The 12,495-nt window shown below is 42.5% G+C and overlaps 1 protein-coding gene across 4 annotated transcripts in view; it reads right to left on the reverse strand.

Moving 5' to 3' along the window:
• Positions 1-12,495, reverse strand: part of PPP6R2 (protein phosphatase 6 regulatory subunit 2) — a 164,757-nt gene that overhangs the window by 131,599 nt on the left and 20,663 nt on the right. The window lies entirely within an intron of this gene.

Raw genomic sequence — 12,495 nt, forward strand, 5'->3', positions numbered from 1 at the left:
CTTTGAAAAATCTGATTTCTGTATTCACCAGCTGAGGGAACAGAAAATAGATAATTGGGCCTCTATCAGTAGATGTGATAGGTTGAAATGTGGAGGGATAACACGAATTACTGGATAAGGCTCATATGAACTCCTGTTCACTGAAGCATGTCTGTGCATGAGAGCAACATTCCTAATAGGATTTACTAAGAACTGGATTTTTGTTTGACTCCACTTTTTTTCCCCTTTATGGTCATCTTTATTTTCAGTTATCATTCTTCTGAGATGAGGCCTTGTACCCAACAGGATTCATCTTCAGCTCAGAGCTATGACTGATTTCCTTGGAACCATATATCTGTTTACCATGGACACAAGATTCATAGCCATGATCAGTAGAATTTTCCCAGAAGCCCATATTAATACCACTGTGATTTTAGGAGACCCTGAAAACATCCTTCAGTCTAAATAATAGTGAGTGGAACTTGCTGGGGGGGAGGGGGGGGGACGGGACGGGACGACTGCCATCCATATGCAAACTGGGAGAATTGACTATGGAACGGTAAACTGGCCATGAGAATATAAGTCTCCTTTAGGAACTCATTTAGATGTTTCATAGGGAGCCCTGTTAGTTCCCTATTCTCTAAGTTTAGGGGTACGTCTGCACTTACTGGGGATTGAGGTTGCGGCAATCGATGCACCAGGGGTTGACTTAGTGAACACCCGCTAAATTGACCGCAGCTCACTCTCCCGTCAACTCCACTATTCCACCAGACGAGAAGTGCAAGGTAAGTCAACAGGAGAGTTTCTCCCGTTGACCCAGCGTAGTATAGACACCGCAGTAAGTTGACTTAAGCTACATCGACTCCAGCTACGTTAACCCCGTAACGTGGGCCTGCCTTAGAAACAGGATGGGTTATATCGCTTTTATCTGAAGTAGGTAATGTAGGGTTACATTCACATCCTGTCATTTCAACGGGCTGCCTGAGTTTAGAAATGAGACAGAATTGTGCCTGTGATTCTTGCAACACTCCAGAGAATAGCCCTCTCTGGACAATGCCCAGTGACCTCACTCTGGCCAAAGTTGTAGGTTCCCCAAATGAAAGACCTTGGCACCATTCAGGGGTCTAACTCTAAATAGGGCTGGTTGCAAGTCATGTGAATTACTCTGAGGCAATTGAGGGCAACTACAGTAGAACCTCAAGAGTTACAAACTCCTTGGGAATGGAGGTCATTCATAACTCTGAACAAAATATTATGGTTCTTCTTTCAAAAGTTTACAACTGAACATTGTCTTAATACAGCTTTGAAACTTTATTATGCAGAAGAAAAATGTTTTCCCTTTATTTCTTTAAGTAATTTACATTTAACACAGCACTGTATTGTATTTGCTTTTCTTTTTTTCTTTCTTTTGGTCTCTGCTGCTGCCTGATTCCATACTTCCAGTTCCAAATGAGGTGTGTGGTTGACTGGTCAGTTCATAACTCTGGTGTTTGTAGCTCTGGGTTTCTATGGTACTGACCTTGCCTCAGCACCCTCAATTTCTTCCTCCCACCACTTGCAAAATGGTACTCTCCTGTACTTTAGGGACTCTTAACTTGCCCTGTGATCTTTCAGTCGTGTCTGGCAGGAGCCAGGATTATAAATCTATTTCTCTGACAGCTCTGGATAGCTTTGGCTTTCCAAAAAGTTTCCCACTATAGAATTACAAGCTGGAAACCAATTTGCTTGAGAAGGCCCCGTATACCTGCATGCAAAGATTTAGGTCCTACTAGCTTTTGCACAGAAAAGCCCTTAGGCTTTTAAGTTATGACAACCATATGAGCAATACTGTCCACCTATGCTAGCATTGCCTGTGAAATCATGTGAAGAGCGTCGAACAACACTTCGTAATTTTTATTTCTGTTTTTGTTGGGCTCATGTGACCTGAGAGCTTTCACACCCAGGGAAGAGACTGAGGTGACATCTGCCCAGACTTGGCTACCTGCAGAGGACCTGCGGAGTGAGGAGGCTATCCTTTCAGATCTAAAAAAAGTCTCACTCAGTTAGAAATGCTGAGTCGCTGACCACCAGGGAAGATAACCGTTTCCCCTTGGTAGTAACACTAGGTTGAATTTGGACTGGTACACATGGAGGAACTTTATGGCCTTATAAAATTGAGAGGGGGGAGGGCTAGAAAAAAGTAAAAGATGGGCCAAGAGGCTCCTTACTGCCTGCTGCTCTTCCACATATGGGCTGTCCTCATCACTCCATGGACAGCCACCATGGACCAGCTGTGGAGTAGCAAGGCAACCTACAGTGACAGCCATGGTCAACAGCCTAATAGTTAGAGTGTAGCAACATACACCAGCATCTAGGACAACACTCCAATACTTTCCTAGTCTTTTAGGTTGGGCAGGAAATCCCCACCCTTCATCATAGTTTGTCTAGGGCACCTGCAGACCTCCTCAGCATAGATTCACAGTACTTAGTACTCTTCCTGCAAATATCTTTTATTATTTGATCCCCATCTCTGATTCAGGCAGCTGGCGTCACCTGAGGAAGAACTCCCTTTCCCATCCCACTTTGTGCATGCATGAACCCAGAAGAATAATTCAGCAAAGATCAAGCCACAGATCTGTGCTAAATCTGTAAAGCTGGATGTACTCTGTGAAGGTAAGAAGGGGAACTGGGCACTGATCTTACATATTTATATCCCCTTTGGGAATTTCTCCTTATGATCCTGCTTCAAAAGGAGGAGCAAACTTGGGTTCAGACATGGCTCCAAAAATATTTCAAGTGGTAGCAAGCTCCTGCTCTCACAGAGGCTTTGCTTATTGTCCTCCCTCCTCAACAGGGACCCCATCTGGATCTCTCAGGGAAGTTACTGGGGTTGAAGAATGGATTCCCCAGAGGCTCACCCCTTTTCTATTATAGGGGGTCCACATGGGCCAGATGGTCTGGGATGTCCGCAACTATCCCCTGGGAGGCCTGTTATAGAGGATGAAGCAGGGGGAGGAGCTAGTTTTGCCAGTGTCTGTGCTGTGTGTAATGCTCTCCATCCATGGCCCACGAGGAATCAAAGGGAAAAAGGTGGCCGCACTGTGCAGATAAGGAACAGCTTTGGTGCGGACTTCAGGATCTAGGGCACAATATTTCATCTGGTACACTGACCTTCTGGCACCGCTCCTCTCATGGAAATGGGATGTGGGGGTTGCTTGCCATTCCAATCCTGTCTGGCTCCTTTTCTGCAGGGAAGGGGGGAGACGTACGACACAACAAGACTGAGGCAACCCTACCAGACCAGGCTGAGGCAGGAACAGAGATGGCTGAGCTTCCCGACAAGACAACTGACAATGTGTGAAAGACGCACTCACCCTTCCTTTTGCCTTTGGTTTTCTCCATCTAGCTCTCTCCCTGATGCCTGAAGAGGCGCTAGCCACTGCAGACTCTTCAAAAAGGGAAAAATCTCCCCAGTAAGCAAATGCAGCCCTGGGACATGGCTAGGAATTACTCATTACTGAGCCCAAATGGTAATCAGAAATTTGGAATAAAGGATTGAAATTTCCCTCAGAAGAGCTCTGCAGCAGGGAGGGTTCAGAGAGCCATCTGCTGATGGGGAGGCAGATAAAACTGGTGGGAACTTCAAGGATCAGGACACTGGCCTGCTGCCAGGGACCAGCAGATTTGGTTCTGCCCCAAGATGCAAATTAATTCAAATATACATCAAAATGGATCTGTGGACCTTTTCACGATGAAGAATGGAGCTGACCACTGGCATATTTTAAATCATAGTATTGTTCATTAAAAACCTCTTACGAATGACTACTAAAGGGTTCACACCTAAAAGGTCCCCAGGAAATGCAATTAATTTACACTGCAGACTGCTGTCTTTAGCTCATGAGTCATTGCTCAGTCAGGCAACTGAGTGACTGTATCTGCTTGTCAAGAGCAGCAGCATCTAAGTAGGAAGCAGGCAAAGCAGCAACAGGATGGTTTTGATGAGTAGAAAGTGTGGAGGGATAAGGAGGAACAGTAATGGGAGTAGCCACTTAGGTGCTCCACTAGGCAATATATAAGTACTGTAAGTTTGCTATTTGTAAAGGCATCTACTAGGAATGTTGAACTGTATTCCTTGCATTGGTTTGTGCTAGGAGATCTAATCTGTTTTTAAAATCATAGTTAATATGAGGTAAAATCAAATATACCTCATGAAGCACAGCAGAATCTAAATGTGAATGCATGAAAGCACACTTTTCTTTAAAACCTGTTTCACATTGAAGAGCAATGCTGCAATATTCATCCGTTCCAGTTATGTTTACACAAGATGCATCATCTTCAAAAAAAATACAGCTCAGTGTTAATTATGAATTTCAACATTCAATCTTGATAAAAACTGAACATAAGGTTCCTCTTCACACAATGCAGTCAACTTGTAGAACTCTTTGTCAGAGGATGTTGTAAAGGCAAAGACTAAAACAGGATTCAAAAACGAAATAAATAAGTTCATGATCTGATGAGGTTCAACAAGGACAAGTGCAGAGTCCTGCATTTAAGACGGAAGAATCCCATGCACCGCTACAGACTAGGGACCGAATGGCTAGGCAGCAGTTCTGCAGAAAAGGACCTAGAGGTTACAGTGGACGAGAAGTTGGATATGAGTCAACAGTGTGCCCTTGTTGCCAAGAAGGCCAATGGCATTTTGGGATGTATAAGTAGGGGCATTGCCAGCAGATCGAGGGATGTGATCGTTCCCCTCTATTCGACATTGGTGAGGCCTCATCTGGAGTACTGTGTGCAGTTTTGAGACCCACACTATAAGGATGTGAAAAAATTGGAAAGAGTCCAGCGGAGGGCAAAAAAAATGATGAGGGGTCTGGAACACATGACTTAGGAGGAGAGGCTGAGGGAACTCGGATTGTTTAGTCTGTGGAAGAGAAGAATGAGAGGGGATTTGATAGCTGCTTTCAACTACCTGAAAGGGGGTTCCAAAGAGGATGGATCTAGTCTGTTCTCAGTGGTAGCAGATGACAGAACAAAGAGTAATGGTCTCAAGTTGCAGGGGGGGGAGGTTTTGGTTGGCTATTAGGAAAAACTTTTTCACTACGAGGGTGGTGAAGCACTGGAATGCGTTACCTAGGGAGGTGGTGGAATCTCTTTCCTTAGAAGTTTTTAAGGTCAGGCTTGACAAAACCCTGGCTGGGATGATTTAGTTGGGGTTTGGTCCTGCTTTGAGCAGGGGGGTGGACTTGATGACCTCCTACGGTCCCTTCCAACCTGGATATTCTATGATTTTATGGAGGATAGGTCCATCAGTGTCTATTAGCCAAGATGGGCCGGGGTGCAAAACCATGCTGCGAAGCGTTCCTAGTCTCTGTTTGCCAGAAGCTGGGAATGAGCAACAGGGAACACATAGATCACTTCATGATTACTTGTTCTGTTCATTCCCTCTGAAGCACCTGGCATTGGCTACTCTTAGAAGACAGGATACTGGGCTAGATAGACCAGTATGACCATTCTTATGTTCTTACACATTGTTGGAAACACACTGCCTCCTTCAAGTGTATTGATATTGTGACAAAGTTCCTCCCCTGCCTTGGTTGGTCCTGCGCTTATTGGCGGATTTGCTCGCCTCAGAGATTCACGGCAGCCCTCAGTTTGGCCACTTTTGCTCGTGGCTCAAACCTGCCGTTCACTCAGCTAACCTCATCACTGGCCAGCATGGGGAAAAGGAAGGAGAACAATCCCCACAGTCTCTGCTGGTCCACATAGTGGGCCGGGGAATCGGCCAAGGACCCACAATCCAGGTCAACTCCTCCTGTATCCAATAGGAAGTTGGGAGGATGTGGGGGAACCCAGGCCCGCCCTCTACTCTGGGTTCCAGCCCAGGGCCCTGTGGATCACAGCTGTCCATAGTGTTTCATGTAACTCCCTGGGCTACTTCCCCATGGCCTCCTCCCAACACCTTCTGCATCCTCACCACAGAACCTTCCTCCTGATGCCAGATAGCGTTTGTACTCCTCAGTACTCCAGCAGCATGCCTCTCACTCTCAGCTCCTTGCGCGCCCCACACTGACTGAAGTGAGGTCCTTTTTAAAAAATTAGCCTGTCTTAATTGACTCTAGCAGCTTCTTACTTGGCTCCAGGTGTCCTAATTAGCCTGTCTGCCTTAACTGGTTCCACCAAATCCCGGATTGTTCTGGAACTGCCCATTATCTTACCCAGGGGAAAGGGACCTGCTTAACCTGGGGCTAATATATCTGCCTTCTATCACTCTCGTGTAGCCATCTGGCCTGACCCTGTCACAATATATAACACTTCTAAAGTAACCCCCTTTGACAATGAATGTTTATGATGTGCATCCTCTTCCATACCATAGAAGAGAACAGGTACTCCATTAAAACTTGTGACCCTGAATACATACATGAAGGTTTTGTGTCCACATTTTCAAAGGGATGTTGGAAAATTGGAGAGGGTGCAGAAAAAAGGCACAAAAATTATCGGAGGACTGGAGAAAATGCCTTACACTGAGAGATTTTTAAAAAACTCAATCTCTTTAGTTTATCAACAGAAGATTGAGAAGTGACTTGATTATGATGTATAAGTACCTTGGGGTATGAACAAGTATGAGAGAGCTCTTTAATACAGTGGAGAAAGGCCTCGCAAGAACCAATGGCTGCAAAATGAAGCCAGACAAATTCAAATTAGAAATTAGACACAAAATTTTTAACAGTGAGGATAATTAACCATTGGAACAAACTATCAAGGGAAGTGGCAGATTCTCCATTTCTTGGAATCTTCAAATCAAGATGATGCCATTCTAGAAAATATGCTTTAGCCAAACACAAAATATGCTTGAGTCAAACAAATGAGTTCAGTACAGGTAACTTGATAAAATGTAATTGTCTGTGACATATAGGTCAGACTAGATGATCTAATGGTCCCCTCTGGCTTTAAACTCTATTAAAAGGTTTCAGAGCTGATCGTTTTAGATAGCAGCTCTGGCACATTCTTCTCCAACGCTAATACAGAGGATATAAAATAATTGTGATATTCATCTGAATATTTGCTACTGTGTTTTTAGTAACTGTGGCAAGAAAAAACAAAAAACAAAAAAAATATTTCAGAGTAGAGTGGAAGAAATATTTGAAATAAGAAAAACAAAAACTTAGAAGATTATAGATTCATCCATAGCCCAAGAGCACACTGGAAATTTGATTTCATACTAAAGGTCTAAGCACTCAAGTCCTAAATCCTACTTAACACAATCATTATTAGTGTCCGTTTTATCAACACAAGGAAATTAAATGGAAGACTTCAACTATTTATCTTACCTATAGAAATTCTGTAGATGGAAAAATGTATTTGCTACTGACCTCTAAAGTTATCACAGCAAAACAGCAAATACCTATATGATTTTTTTTAAATTAAAGAATACCCCTTAGGCCTCCTTTACTTTACAACTGCAAAGCTTCCTCCCATTTCAAGATTTAATAAAAACTAAGCAGCACCGCAGTGGCTCCTCTAACAACTGTTATAAATATAATAATCAGGGACTCTACTCATGTGCTTCATGGAGCTCACTCCACCAGTATCTATTTGCAGTTTGGAACTCTCTTCAGACTTCAAGGTTAAGAGAACATAATAGCACTTAAATATCACTTTACATTTTCATACAACTCCTGTGATAGACAATTCCATTTTACAGATTAGGAAAGGGACAGACAGAAAGTCCTACATGATCACGCAAGATAATGGATTCCTGAACACCAGAGTTACCATAATTCTTAAACATTAACAGAATCATCTTTAACAGCTACAGACATGGACTGCAGTTTGCCAGATAGGAGGGCACATCTCCACCCCACCTGCAAACTGTAATAAGGTACTGATATAAGAATGGTCACCAGCTGAAGGTAAATGTGAACTAAACTACATAACTGTCCATCAAAACTGTCTCATAAAAAAACAACACTCCACACAAACTTCCTCATGGCTGGACTTTACAAAAACTAGACAAGTCATTTACAACACACACTTTGCTTCTCTACAAAAGAAAAAGAACACTAAACTATCTAAACTACTACATGCCACAAGGGGCCACAACAGTGGTTCCCTTAAAGCACCCAGCAATACTGTTAATCTATCCAACTATACTCTTAGCCCAGGAGAAGATTCTGTCCTATCTCGGGGCCTCTCCTTCTGCCCCTCCACCCACACAAACATGATACAGTTCTGTGGTGACCTAGAATCCTATTTTCGACATCACCGACTCAAGGAATATTTCCAACACACCTCTGAACAACATAGTAATCCACAGAGCCCTTCCTACTAAGACTACAGAAAGAAGGATTCTGGGTGGATTACTCCTGAAGGTTGAAACAACTGACTGGACTTCTACATAGAGTACCCGCATGGCCCCACAGTATGCCAACATTTTTATGGCTGAATTAGAACAACGCTTCCTCAGCTCTCATCCCCTAATGCCCCTACTCTACTTATGCTACATTGATGACATCTTCATCATCTGGACCCATGGAAAAGAAGAATTCCACCAGGATTTCAACAATTTCCATCCCACCATCAATCTCAGCCTGGACCAGTCCACAGAAGAAATCCACTTCCTGGACACTACGGTGCTAATAAGCGATGGTCACATAAACACCACCCTATACCGGAAACCTACTGACCGCTATTCCTACCTACATGCCTCCAGCTTTCATCCAGACCACACCACACGATCCATTGTCTACAGCCAAGCTCTACGATACAAACGCATTTGCTCCAATCCCTCAGACAGAGACAAACACCTACAAGGTCTCTATCAAGCATTCTTACAACTACCCACCTGCTGAAGTGAAGAAACAGATTGACAGAGCCAGAAGAGTAGCCAGAAGTCACCTACTACAGGACAGGCCCAACAAAGAAAATAACAGAACGCCACTAGCCATCACCTTCAGCCCCCAACTAAAACCTCTCCAACGCATCATCAAGGATCTACAACCTATCCTGAAGGATGACCCATCACTCTCACAAATCTTGGGAGACAGGCCAGTCCTTGCTTACAGACAGCCCCCCAACCTGAAGCAAATACTCACCAGCAACCACACACCACACAACAGAACCATTAACCCAGGAACCTATCCTTGCAACAAAGCCCGTTGCCAACTGTGTCCACATATCTATCTATTCAGGGGACACCATCATAGGGCCTAATCACATCAGCCACACTATCAGAGGCTCATTCACCTGCACATCCACCAATGTAATATATGCCATCATGTGCCAGCAATGCCCCTCTGCCTGGTACATTGGCCAAACCGGACAGTCTCTACATAAAAGAATAAATGGACACAAATCAGACGTCAAGAATTATAACACTCAAAAACCAGTTGGAGAACACTTCAATCTCTTTAGTCACTCTATTACAGACCTAAAAGTTGCAATTCTTCAACAAAAAAACTTTAAAAACAGACTCCAATGAGAGACTGCTGAATTGGAATTAATTTGCAAACTGGATACAATTAACTTAGGCTTGATTAAAGACTGGGAGTGGATGGGTCATTACACAAAGTAAAACTATTTCCCTATGTTTATTCCTCCCCCTCCCTCCCCACTGTTCCTCAGATGTTCTTGTCAACTGCTGGAAATGGCCCACCTTGATTATCACTACAAAAAGTTTTTTCCCCCCTGCTCTCCTGCTGGTAATAACTCACCTTAAGTGATCACTCTCGTTACAGTGTGTATGGTAACACCCATTGTTTCATGTTCTCTATGTATATAAATCTCCCCACTGTATTTTCCACTTCATCGGATGCATTCAGTGATCTGTAGCTCATGAAAGCTTATGCTCAAATAAATTTGTTAGTCTCTAAGGTGTCACAAGTACTCCTTTTCTTTTTGTCCATCAAAAGATTCTTTGGCCAAATAGCAAATAGAGGAATCTGCCTTTGTTTCCCTCTTCTGGATGAGTGCTGTGCTTTCCTTTAAGTAATTTTTCTTGACACCAAGATGTCTCCTACTCAACTGACATTACTTGAAAATGAAAAGGTCTGTGTTTAAGCAGGCACACATTAACCTAACTATGTGTGCTGCAAAAGATTTAGCAGAGACTAAAGGATTTTCTAACAGAAAATTACTGCAGGAAAACACGAAGGTTCAACGTGCAATAGTAATCCAATATGCAACCCACAGAAAGAATTAATTCCAGCTATTTTGTGGCTATGAAATCCCCAAATTAAAAAATATCAAAGATTTTCCTGATTCAATGTCTAACGTTATCCATACCCACTAGCCATCCAATCAAACTTCCAGCTAATGCCCAAGGCTATTTTAAGAACTGAATTTATAGGGGTTTAGACCTATATTTTAATTATTTTTACTAAATGTGAGACATGGTTCCTGAATTGGCAAGATTTATGAGTAAATAATCAAAACAAAGCACATAACGAGCAGTAAATTTATTTTGTGCTAATGGTGAACTGTAACACAGTTATAAAATAAACAAAAGGATACGCTCTCTATTCTAGTGCAGCCACAGACTATTCAGCTAGACACGGCGAATCAATGGAAGAAATTCTATGGCCTGTGATTTTCAGAAAGTAAGCTTACGTTTTCATAATGGCCTTAAAAATCTATTAATCCATATTTTAATCTCAATTACCATATGACTATGTGCACAGATTTAACAGTTAAATATTTTCAATATAAAACAAAATTTCAAACCATCCTGTTAAAGACTAAGTGACTAATCTATTTAAAAAATTTAAACAAATGAAACAGAATACTAGATTATTTCAATTTTAATAATAATTTACCCTCCAACAGCATTCTTCAAATGTTCCGTTAAACAATTTTATCTGTCCACATGTATTTCTCACATTACTGAACAAGACTTTGATGTCAACTATATTTTAGGTTAAAACTTGTTTAGGCCAGGAAAATTGAAACATATTGAAACTTCACAGCCAACTATAAATTCTTCCAGACATAGGCTAAGCTAATAAATTGGCAATTATGATCCAAATAAATGTTTTAGACCATCCTGGTGGGACACTTAAATATTACTTCATAGCAAATCCACTCTGGTAATAAGTAATTTGACATGCAGATATTTGATTCTGGACTTCAACTCTTTACTGCAGATGAGAGCTAGAGAATGCTCTAATTGCATCAGACCCTGCTGAACAATTAGGAAGCAGTATCTGCAGACTGAAAATTCCTGTTGCACTCTATTGGAAGGTAAAGTATTATAAATCAACTTCACCTATATGGTCAGTACCATATCATCATAATGGAGCAAACAAAAAATCACAAAGTTTGACAGTATTCCTTTAACAATATCTCATGCAAGATATATATTGTAAAATAGTTCCAAACATTAAAAAATAAAATCACAACTACAACCATTCTACTACAATACCATATACATGTTAAAACGCTTACATTCTTTTGAATACTGTGATCAGAACCAATCTGACCTCAGAACACACTAATGCTATCAATTTACCTACATGTTCTGTTATTACAATGCTGATAAAACTGGACTGGACTTCTACATAGAGTGCTTCCGCCGACGTGCACGGGCTGAAATTGTGGAAAAGCAGCTTCACTTGCCCCATAACCTCAGCCGTGCGGAACACAATGCCATCCACAGCCTCAGAAACAACTCTGACATCATAATCAAAAAGGCTGACAAAGGAGAAGCTCTCATCATCATGAATAGGTCGGAATATGAACTAGAGGCTGCTAGGCAGCTCTCCAACACCACTTTCCACAAACCATTACCCATTGATCCCACTGAGGGTTACCAAAAGAAACTACACCATTTGCTCAAGAAACTCCCTGAAAAAGCACAAGAGCAAATCCGCACAAACACACCCCTGGAACCCCAAGCTAGGGTATTCTATCTGCTACCCAAGATCCATAAACCTCAAAATCCTGGACACCCCATCATCTCAGGCATTGGCACCCTGACAGCAGGATTGTCTGGCTATGTAGACTCCCTCCTCAGGCCCTACGCTACCAGCACTCCCAGCTGTCTTTGAGACACCACTGACTTCCTGAGGAAACTACAATCTATCGGTGATCTTCCTGAAAACACCATCCTGGCCATTATGGACGTAGAAGCCCTCTACACCAACATCCCACACAAAGAGGGACTACAAGCTGTCAGGAACACTATCCCCGATAATGTCACGGCAAACCTGGTGGCTGAACTTTGTGACTTTGTCCTCACCCGTAACTATTTCACATTTGGGGACAAAGTGTATACCTTCAAATCGGTGGCACTGCCATGGGTACCCGCATGGCCCCACAGCATGCCAACATTTTTATGGCTGACTTAGAACAACGCTTCCTCAGCTCTCGTCCCCATATGCCCCTACTCTACTTATACTACATTGATGACATCTTCATCATCTGGACCCATGGAAAAGAAGAATTCCACCAGGATTTCAACAATTTCCATCCCACCATCAATCTCAGCCTGGACCAGTCCACACAAGAGATCCACTTCCTGGACACTACAGTGCTAATAAG

The sequence above is a fragment of the Caretta caretta genome, chromosome 1, assembly GCF_965140235.1.
Source record: "Caretta caretta isolate rCarCar2 chromosome 1, rCarCar1.hap1, whole genome shotgun sequence".
Lineage (NCBI taxonomy): Eukaryota > Metazoa > Chordata > Testudines > Cheloniidae > Caretta > Caretta caretta.